This window comes from Canis lupus, chromosome 10 (genome assembly GCF_011100685.1).
Source record: "Canis lupus familiaris isolate Mischka breed German Shepherd chromosome 10, alternate assembly UU_Cfam_GSD_1.0, whole genome shotgun sequence".
NCBI classification, from domain to species: Eukaryota; Metazoa; Chordata; class Mammalia; order Carnivora; family Canidae; genus Canis; species Canis lupus.
Window position 1 is genome coordinate 16,317 of NC_049231.1, and position 9,937 is coordinate 26,253.

Sequence of the window (9,937 nt, forward strand, 5' to 3'; positions counted from 1 at the left end):
GAACTTCCTGGCTGTGAGTAGAACCACATGTTATTTTATGGAGGTGAATTTCTCAATCTCATTGTTTTTTCCAGAAAAGAATGAGGGAAGAAAAAGAAAAACCAAGAAAAACAATAACAACTGCCCTCCAAAAAACAAACAAACAAACACCAGATTATTTTGGCCTGCTTGTTAAAAGATTCTAAATCCCAAAATAAGAAACATAATTAAAGTGATCCCTGGGTGGCACAGCGGTTTAGCGCCTGTCTTTGGTCCAGGGTGTAATACTGGAGACCCGGGATTGAATCCCACGTTGGGCTCCCGGTGCATGGAGCCTGCTTCTCCCTCTGCCTGTGTCTCTGCCTCTCTCTCTCTCTCTCTCTCTCTCTCTCTCTCTCTCTGTGACTATCATAAATAAATTTTAAATAATTAAAAAAAGAAACACAAAATGCCATAAAAGTAAAAATAGAAATATATAAGGTACATACATAAAAATTAAAATAAGGCATATAATAAAAAAGAATCAAAGAAAATACATGAATATAAAGCACAAAGTACAAAGGAGGCTAGACCCTACTTTCCAGGCAGAGCTGAAGATGAAGCTCTGCAGCCTCTGTGGTTCCACAACTTGGTGGTAGCGGGTGGTCTGTGCGGGGTCTGGGGATGGGCCATGGCGCTGGTTCTCCAATGCACATCTGCTTGGGAGATGCACCTGTGGGGTCAGAGGCGGGGTGGACATCAGGGCCTCTGGCTTCCAGCACGCGGCGCTGTGCTGCTCCCTGAGACTGGGCCAGAGGCCGGTGGGGACTTGGGTACTGTGGCTCTGGGGCTGAGCATCCCGCTCCCCAGTCTGCAGGGGCCTTCACAGAAGATTCCCCAAGCCCCCGGGTCTCCGCCGTTTCTTTCCATACCCTGCATTTATTTTGCCTGTGTTCCAGCTTCTTTTGGTTTTGTTTTTTAATCTCAGACTGTTGTGCCCAAGATTGTGAATCCAAGAAACCACCGAGAAGCCGACACCGATGCAAACACACGAGGGTTCATTTCCATTTTTGAGCTTGTGTCCAAGTATACCCAACACAGCGGAGCAGGGACTTGGTCCCTGAGGTGGGTTTTAGTTTAGTATTAAGGGCTGGTCTCGGGGACCTCCAGAAGGGCTGGAGCAATTCCTCAAGTCCTGTTTACATTTTGATATGGGGACTTCTTGGGCATTGAGCTCTGTTCTCATTCTAATAGGGGCTTCCTGCCCTTGGCCTGGGCTCTGTTTTTATTCCATTGCTGGGCTTTCTAGGACATTAAGCTGTAAACACAAAGGTTCCACATCTGGAAGAGGGACGTCACACTGTCCCTATATGCTGAAGACATGTACTAGAAACAGGAAACCCGAGAGCCTCCACCAAAACCTGTTAGAACTAAGGAGTGAGTTCAGTAAAGTCACGGGACCTAAACTGACACTACAGAGCAGAGTAACCTTGCTGTGTCCTGACAATGAGCACGCAGGAAGGAAAGGAAGGACGTGACTCCCTTCTCAGGAGCATCAAGGAAAATAAATAATGAGACTGAACCAAAGGAGCACAACACTTGTGTACTGAGCCATTCCAGGCTCTGGGAGGCCGGCCTGGGCTCGTGGGGTGGGAGCCCCATCTTGTGAAAATATCCGCAGTTCCTGAAGCCACCCTCAGTTTCAATGTCATTCCTATCAAAATCATGGTGGCAGATCTTAGAAATAGGACAAAATTCCCTAACATCCATCCGCCCCCACAAATACCTCAGTATTGGAGAAGCAGGACAGAGCAGGATGCAGCACTTTCCTATTTCAAAGGATGTCACAGAGACACAGGATAAAGCAGTGTGTTTCTCAGGCCCCCGGCTGGCTCCATCGGTTAAGCATCCGACTCCTGACCTCTCCTCTGGTCCTGATCTCAGGGGTCGTGAGTTCTAGCCCTGGCCGGGGCCATGGACTAGGTGTGGCGCCTACTTAAACAAACCAGACCCTCGGGGGGTGGTCCCGGCATAAGCTGAAAGAGCAAAACAGAGAGTCCAGATGGAAATGTATTCTGATACAACTGATTTTTTTATCTTAATTTAATTTAACCCAATTAATTAATGTATAATGTATTATACTTTCAGAGGAAGAATTCAGGGATTCACCAGTTGGAGATAACAGCAGTCCTCGTGACATCACGTGCCCTCCTTCATGCCTGTCGACTGTTATCCTCTCCTCCCTCCCCTCCCCTCCAGCGACCCTCAGTTTGTTTCCTATTATTAAGAGTCTGTATTTCCTACATCTGTTTTCATCTTATTTGTTTTTCCTTCCAGATGTTCATCTGGTTTGCTTCTTTAATTCCACGTATGAATGACACCACCTGGTTATTCTCTTTCCCGACTGACTTATTTCAATTAACATGATCCCTCTAGTACTATCCACGTCATTGCAAATGGCAAGATTTCCTTCTCTTTGATAGTTTCATTCCATTCCTCTCTCTATGACCATTATCTATCTCCCATCCTCTTTATCCATCATCTGCCAGAGGGCACTGATGCTCCTCCCACAGTGTGTCTACTGTGGACCCGGCAGCTGTGGACATTGGGGTGCAGGTGTCCCGAGTCTCACTGCATTTATATCTTCGGATTGAGCTCCAGGTCCTGCACCTGCTGGTCACAGGGTGGCTCTATTTGTAACTTCCTGATGAGCCTCCGCACTGTTTCCAGGGCAGCTGCACCAGCCTGCAGTCCCTCCCACAGTGGAAAGGGTTGAGTGAGTTTTGCAGGACGTGGTAAAAGTCTGGTCCACATTTCATTTCATGTCCTGTGGGCACCAATTCCTTGTCCTTAAGTATTTCTGGGGAAGCTGGGTGTTGGGCTCCGTTTCAATGAGACGTTTCCAAAACTAACAGGCCATAGCTGGAGCCTGGGAGGAGGCAGGTGTGGCCCCGGGAACCCCCGCTGCCTCCTGCAGGGCCTCCTGCAGTGCCTGAGCATCCCGCAGGGGGCGCCCGAGCCCAGGCCCCACCCAGGGGGTGCGCATGCCCAGTCGGCCTCCTCTGTCTGCACTAAAAGGAGCCTGACTCTGCTGGGGAGGCCTGAGGAGGACTTGGGTACGCATCCACCCTGGTGAGCTGCAGCCTCCTCAGGACCCGCGGGCAGTCTTCAGGGGGACATTGGGCGGTGTTCATGCTGATAGGAGTCCCGGTTTCCTCAGGACCTGCGGTGAGGCTTCAGGAAGATTTGGGGCAGAATCCACCCGGACAGGAGCCCCTGGGCCATCTCAGGACCCACGGGGAGGCTTCAGGAAATTGTGGGCCCGCATCCACGCTGACAGGAGCCCCTGGGCCGCCTCAGGACCCTCGGGGAGGCTTCAGAAAGATGTGGGCCCGCATCACCCTGACAGCAGCCCTTGGGCCCGCATAACCCTGAATCACCCTGATAGGAGCCCCTGGGCCTGCATCACCCTGACAGGAGTCCCTGGATCCTGATGTGGATTTCGATCCTGGGTCTCCAAGTTCACGCACTGGGCCAAAAGCAGGAGACAAACCGCTGCACCACCAGGGATCCCCTATTTTTAAATTTTCGAGGACGCTCCACACTGTTTTCCACAGTGGCTGCACATTTTCACATGCCCACCAGGAGTGTAAGGAGGATCCCCCTTCTCCATAGCCTCACCAACACCTATAGTTTCTTGTGTTGTTAATTTTAGCCATTCTGGCAGCTGTCAGACGTCAGGTGACATCTCATTGTGGTTTTGGTTTGCATTTCCCTGATGATGGGTGACGCTGAGTGTCTTTCTGTGTGTCTGGTGGCCATCTGGATGTCTTGTCAGAGACAAAGTACATTCATTTCTTCTGCCCATCTGCAGTTGTATAATTTGTGTTTAGGATGCTGAGATTTATATTTGCTTTATGTATTTTGCATACTAACTCTTTATTGGATGTATTGTTTACAAATATCGCCTCTCATTTTGTTTGTTGCCTTTTAGCTTTGGTTGTTTCCTTCACTTTGTGGAAGCTTTTCAATTTGATGAAGTCCCAATAGTATTTTTGCTTTTGTTTCCCTCACCTCAGAGACATATCTAGAAAGAAGATCCAATGGCCAATGTCAAAGATGTTGCTGCCTATCTTTTCTTCTTTGTATGGTTTCAGGTCTCACTTTTAGGTCTTTCATCCATTTTGAATTCATTTTTTATATATATGGTGTAAGAAAGTGGTCCAGTTTCATTATTTTGCATGTGGCTGCCTGGTTTTCCAAACACCATTTGTTCTTATCCTGGGGTCAGGGATAGGGTTTGTTGATGAGACTGTCTTTCTGCCTTTGGATATTCCTTCCTGCCTTTTTGTTGATTAATGGATCATAGAGTTACAGGTTTGTATCTTGTTTCGGATTTCCATTCTGTTCTATTGTTCTAAGCATCTCCTGTTGGGAGACCCTTGATTGCTGATTCAGTTTCTTTGCTGGTTATCTGTCTGTTCAAGTTTCTTATTTCTTCCTTTTTCATTTTTGCTGTGTTATATATTTCTAGGAATTGATCTATTTCTTCCAGGTTCTAGGTTGCTGGCATATAATTTTTCATAATGTTCTCTTATAATCGTTTGTGTTTCTCTAGTGTTGGTTGTTATTTCTCTTTTCTCATTTGTGATTTTATTTGGGTCCTTTCTCATCTTTTCATCTTTTTTCTTTTTTAAAGATTATATTTATGTATTCGTGAGAGACACAGAGAGGCAGAGGTATAGGCAGAGGGAAATTGAGGCATAATGCGGGGAACCTGATGTGGGACTTGATTCCCGAGGACCCTGGGATCATGACCTGAGCCAAAGCCGATGCTCAACCAATGAGGCACCCAGGTGCATTGCTAATTCAATTCCTTTGCTAGTTATGGGTCTGTTCACATTTTCTATTTCTTCCTATTTCAGTTTTACTCATTTGCACATTTCTAGGCATTTGTCCATTTCCTCAAGGTCTCCCAGTATGTTAACGTATAAGCTTTCATAGTATTCCCTTATAATTGTCTAATTTTTCTGGTGTTGATTGTGATCTCTCTTCTCTCATTTGTGGTTTTATTTATTTAGGTCTTTTCTCTTTTCTCATTGATAAGGGTGGCTAGGGCTTGATCCATTTTCTTAATTGTTTTGAAGAACCGTCCCTTTGTTTCATTATTCCATTCTACTGCTTTGTTGTTTCTGTATTGTTTATTTCTGCTTTCATTTTTCCCCCTCTTCTATAGCCTTTAGGCATTGTTTGCTATTCCTTTTCCAGCTCCTTAAGGTGTAGGGTTAGGCTGTGTATTGGAGATTTCTTGTTTCTTGAGGTAGGCCTGTATTGCTATGTACTTCCCTCTTAGGACTGCCTTTGCTACATCCCAGACATTTGGAGAAACATGTTTTCATTTTCATTTGTTTTAAATTTCCTCTCTAATTTCCTGGTTGCTCCATTCATTCTCTAGTAGGATGTTCATAATCTCCACGTATTTTTGCTATGTCCAAATTTTTTCTTACTGTCGACTTCGATTTTCATAGCGTCGTGGTCCGAAAATGTACAGGATGTGCTATCAACCTTCTTGTACCTGTTGTACCTGTTGATGGCTGATTTGTGGGCCATGATATAATCTGTTCTGGAGAATGTCCCATGTGCACTTGAAAGGAATGTGTATTCTGCTTTAGGTTGAAATATTCAGACTATATCTGTTGAGTCCCTGTGGTCCAGTGTGTCAAGGCTATTTCTCCCTTGTTGATTTTCTCTATAGACAATCGGTCCATTGCCATAAGTGGTTGTTAAAATCCCCTGTCATTGTATTATCATCAGTGAGTTTCTGTACGTTTGTTGTTAATTGGTTTCTATATTTAGGTACTCCCATGTTGGCAGCATAAATATTTAGTTTTTTGATCTTGATAGAGGGTCTTTTAAATTATGAAATAATGCCCTTCTTCATCGCTTTTTACAGTATTTGTTCTTTCTTTATTGAAATGTAAATATTTTATTTATTTATTCATGAGAGATACATAGAGAAGCAGAGGCAGAAATATAGGCAGAAGGACAGGCAGGCTCCCCAAAGGGAGGCCAATGTGGGACTCGATCCTTGGATCCCAGGATCACCCCCTGATCTGAAGGCAGATGCTCAACCACTGTACCACCAGGGGTCTCCCAGGGTTTGGTTTCAAATCTAGTTAGTCTGATATAAGTATGGGTCTTCCAGCTTTCTTTTGATAACCATTACATTTATAGATGGTTTTCCACGCCCTACTTTCAATCTCCCGGTGTCTATAGGTCTAACGTGAGCATCTTGTAGGCAGCATACCGATGGATCTGGTTTTTTTAATAACGATTTTATTTATGAGCGAGAGAGATGAGAGAGAGAGAGAGAGGCAGAAAATTAGGCAGAGAGAGAAGCAGGCTCCCCACCAGGAGCCCAATATGGGACTGGATCCCAGATTCCAGGATCACACCCTGAGTCAAAGGCAGAGGCTCAACCCCTGTGCCACCCAGGCATCCCGGATCCTGCTTTTTAAGCCACTCAGATACCCTCTATCATTTGATTGGAGCATTTTGTCTATCAGCATTCAGAGTGATTATTGAAAGATATGAACTTATTGCCTTTTTGTTACCGGTAGAGTTGGTGTTTCTGGTGACGTTCTCTGGTCCTTTGTAGTCTTTGTTGCTTTTGGTCTCTTTTTTTCACCCACTAGATCAGTCCCTCTTAAAATTCCTTACTGGACTGGTTAAGTGGTCCTGAACTCCTTTATATTTTGCTTTTCTGGGACAATCTTTCTCTCTCCTTCTATCCTGAATGACACCATTGCTGAAGAAAGAATTCATACAAATTGGACTCCAATAAAAAGAAATTTAAAAACATAAAATTAATTTTTGCTATTATGATTGAGGAAAATGGCATTTAGGAGGAAAACCAGAAGCTGAAACGGAGGAGGACAGATTTCACCATCCATAGCCTTCACAGCAACCTGGTATCCTTTCCTAGGATTGGCCCCCCCTTCCTGACCCTCTGCGCTCCTTGTTGAAACCCAGCAGTCACATCTCCGTACCTCCCGCACCTCTGCAGTCATGCTTTATACCGCCTTCCATGTATACTATTGGGGACCACAGTGTCGTGTATGGAATCATCCGGAAGCTGTTTGACAACATTGGGGGGATTCTGACTTTTGTTGGTTTTGGGGTGTGTGTGTGTCTATCACATGCAGCTATCACATGCAGCTATCGGATCCTCTGGCTGGCTCACCCCGATGCCGAAATGGTTGGCAAAATATCATTTCTGGTGCTGGAGCTGGGCAGCTAGCCAGGCACTCCTGGCCGACCCGGTGCTCACTTGTGCAGTGACATTCCACTGGAGGGGCAACTGAGCTGGAAGGTCCAGCTCGGCCACATTCTCATGTCCGGAAGTGCGGCCCGCCAATGGCGGCTGCTTCTCTTCTCCCCGATGCCTCTCCAGCAGGGAGCCAGAACTCGGGGCCGCCATGAGGGGAGCTCCTGAGGAGCTGGGTGCACATGGCGGGGAGCCCAGGGGCTGCCTCTGTGTGGGAGTTGGGGTGGGGACAGGGCTGGGTTCCTCGGTCTCCTGTGCTGCCTGGCCTTCAGGCCGAGCCCCATGCTCACCCATCCCCTACTCACTTGGGCAAGGAGGGTGCCCTCCACATGCTGGTGTGAGAGATCCCGCACCACAAGGTGTGCAGGCTGAGTCCACCTGGTGAGGGTGGCCCAGGTGCGTGAGCTGCAAGTGTGGGACCCAGGAAATTTAACAAAAATCTCCTACCCCTGGACAAGCAGAGCAGGACTGATTCCATTTTATGCTACACCTGCCACCTCCAGGATGACCCCCACATGACCTGCTTATGGCTTAAGGTGCTGCCCCACCATAGTCAGGCCGCTGTGCACACCCTAATCGGAAATCAGCTCATAACAATGTAACCCTGCTTTGTGCCCCCCAAAACTGCATCCCCATTCTGAACTTCCCCTGGGGAGGGGCTTTCTGTCCTTTAGGGGAGGGAAAGAATGACACGGGTTGGGGGGGCGGGTGCTGGAGTCCCCCACCTGGGAGCATGTGTGGAATCTGGGTGGGGGCATATGTACTGAGGTTTCAGCCTGAGAGACGGTTCTGAGGACAGCAGAGCTGACCTGGACCTGCAGCTCATGGGCTCCTGCGCTGGGTCCCTGCAGGGCAGGTGGACCCCGGCCTTGGGCTCCCAGTGGCCCCAGCACCTGGAGCAGCCTGCCTCCTGGTGTTGGTGCGGGTGGGGCCCACCGGCCTACTCCTGCTCTCCCCACCCTGGGGTGTCCCAGGATCCAAAGGGCGCCCTAGGTGAGTGACCTGGATCTGTGGGGTACGCCCAGGGCCCAAGAGGCCACATCCAGCTGTGAGAGGGCTCGCTCAGCCTGGGGCCAGAATCCAGGACTGGCCAGGGCCATGGGGGGCTGGATCCCATTAGTCTTTGTGTTGGGCCTGGAGGGGCTCAAATCAACTCAGCCCCCACAGAGCCCAGGGCCAGATCAGCCCAGGTCCCTATGGGTTAGGGGCTGGTGTCCTGTGCAGGGTGTGCCGCCCTCCAGGAGGGACAGTGGGCAGAGGCAGGGCACGGTGCATCTTCTGAACCACTCACCTGCACCCACCCTGTCAGGGGCTCCCTGTCTTTCCTCCTCTCTGCAACCCCTGGGTACTCTTTGAGACACCCGGGCTTTTGATGGGATCAGGGTATGCAGAGAAACGCCAGGAGGCTGAGCATGTCCCACAGGGGTCACCTGCACCTGGTCCTTGATGGGGGTAAATGGTGTGGGGGTGGATGATGTGGGGGCAGGGGTATGATTGTGGTGGAGTGTGGGGGAGGTGTAGGGGGATGGTGTTGGGGTAGAGTGTGGGTTGGGTTTATGTGGGGCTGTGTGGGTGTGAGGGGGATGGTGTAGGTGGGATGCCATTGGGAATGATGATGTAGGGGGGTGGAGTAGGAGTGGGGAATGAGGGGGGATGTCGTGGGGGGCCTGCGGACACAGGGTATCTCCTTCCCCTAAGATGCAGAAGGAGACTTCTACAGTTAAAGACGAACCCAGTCTGGGGTTTGTTGTGACACCTGCCCCTGGGGCACGGTGTGGTCAGTGCAGGTCCCTGGCTGGACCGGGGGCATTATCTGGGGGTATCATAATATGTATGCTTTCAAATTGCAAATTGTCTCAAATGAAATGCATAGAATTTAGAAATATATAAAGTACCGAGAGTGGGTGTCACTCTGACCCATCCGACCCTCATGGGATTGATGTGTGTCCTGCTCCAGCCGCGGCCATGCCACCTGGCCCCCAGGTCCGGTCCCTGCCCCCCACATCCCCCACCCCATCCCCTGCTTCTCATGGGGCCGTCCCTATCCCTTTTGGTGTTCAGCTCCCATGGCAACCCCTGGAGGCCCCATCCCACTGGCCTACTCATCCCTGAGGCCCGGGGGGTGGGCACGGTGGTCATCCCAATCACCCTACCATTGAGCAGTGTGTTGTTGGCTGCCGTTGCTCCCCCTGGCACAGAGGCCCTGTTTTCCCTACCCAGAAGCCCCCGGGGCCCCAAAGCCCCCTGTACAAGCAGCCTCACCCAACCCCCTAGCAGTACTAAAACATGATGTGGCTGCCCAACGTCCTGTTGACGTCCAGGTCTACTTTCGTGATGTCCCTGGAGAAGAAAAGGGCATCCTCATTCATTTGTTGTGGGAAAACCAGGGAGGAGGAACAGGCGCCAGGGATACAGACCCCGACCTGTCACGAGCTGCCATGCTGGGCAGGGAGCCCTGGAGCCACAATGGGAGTGTGTCCTGCGGAAACCTCCTTCCTTCCTCTGGGAGTCCAGGGATGACGGGAGTACCCACCGTGCCCGTGGGACCTGTGTGACGGCTTGTGCCCAGCTGTTGTGGGCGGGGAGGTGACTGAGTTTCACCCTGCGTGGGAGGGGATAGGGGTTCAGCCAAGGTGGGAGGGGACATGGGAG

General features: G+C 49.5%; 1 long non-coding RNA gene across 1 annotated transcript; it reads right to left on the reverse strand.

Annotated features, from left to right (window-relative positions):
- Positions 1 to 489: 489 nt before the first annotated feature.
- Positions 490 to 9,494, reverse strand: LOC119876696. Its single transcript, XR_005365123.1, has 3 exons — positions 9,439 to 9,494; positions 1,745 to 1,994; positions 490 to 691 (listed from the first exon to the last, which is right to left on the reverse strand). It is a non-coding gene; the product is annotated as an uncharacterized LOC119876696 (long non-coding RNA).
- Between the last annotated feature and the right edge of the window lie 443 nt (positions 9,495 to 9,937).